The sequence below is a fragment of the Buceros rhinoceros genome, unplaced genomic scaffold, assembly GCF_000710305.1.
Source record: "Buceros rhinoceros silvestris isolate BGI_N320 unplaced genomic scaffold, ASM71030v1 scaffold15288, whole genome shotgun sequence".
Lineage (NCBI taxonomy): Eukaryota > Metazoa > Chordata > Aves > Bucerotiformes > Bucerotidae > Buceros > Buceros rhinoceros.
This window is the reverse complement of record NW_010425240.1, coordinates 623-918: the sequence shown is the minus strand read 5'-3', so window position 1 is coordinate 918 and position 296 is coordinate 623.

The following is a 296-nucleotide window of genomic DNA, read 5'->3' as shown; positions in this document are numbered from 1 at the left end:
GAAAACTCAAATACTGCAGGAAAATCAGAAAATTCAAAAGCAGTGGATTAGACCATTCATCTTCAACCCTGTAATTATCTTTCCTTCTGGCCGAGAATTTTTGGGAAGGGGAACAAGATGGTGCATCAAGTACGCCCAGCAACACAGCCTTGCACACCAAGACAAAGCGACTAACAAACCATGGGGAACAAATGCCATCCCCAGTCAGGTTGGCCCGGGGGGCTCTGAGCCCCCTGCTCTGGTGGCAGATGTCCCTGCTCCCTGCAGGGGTTGGGCTGGGTGAGCTTGGAAGGTCC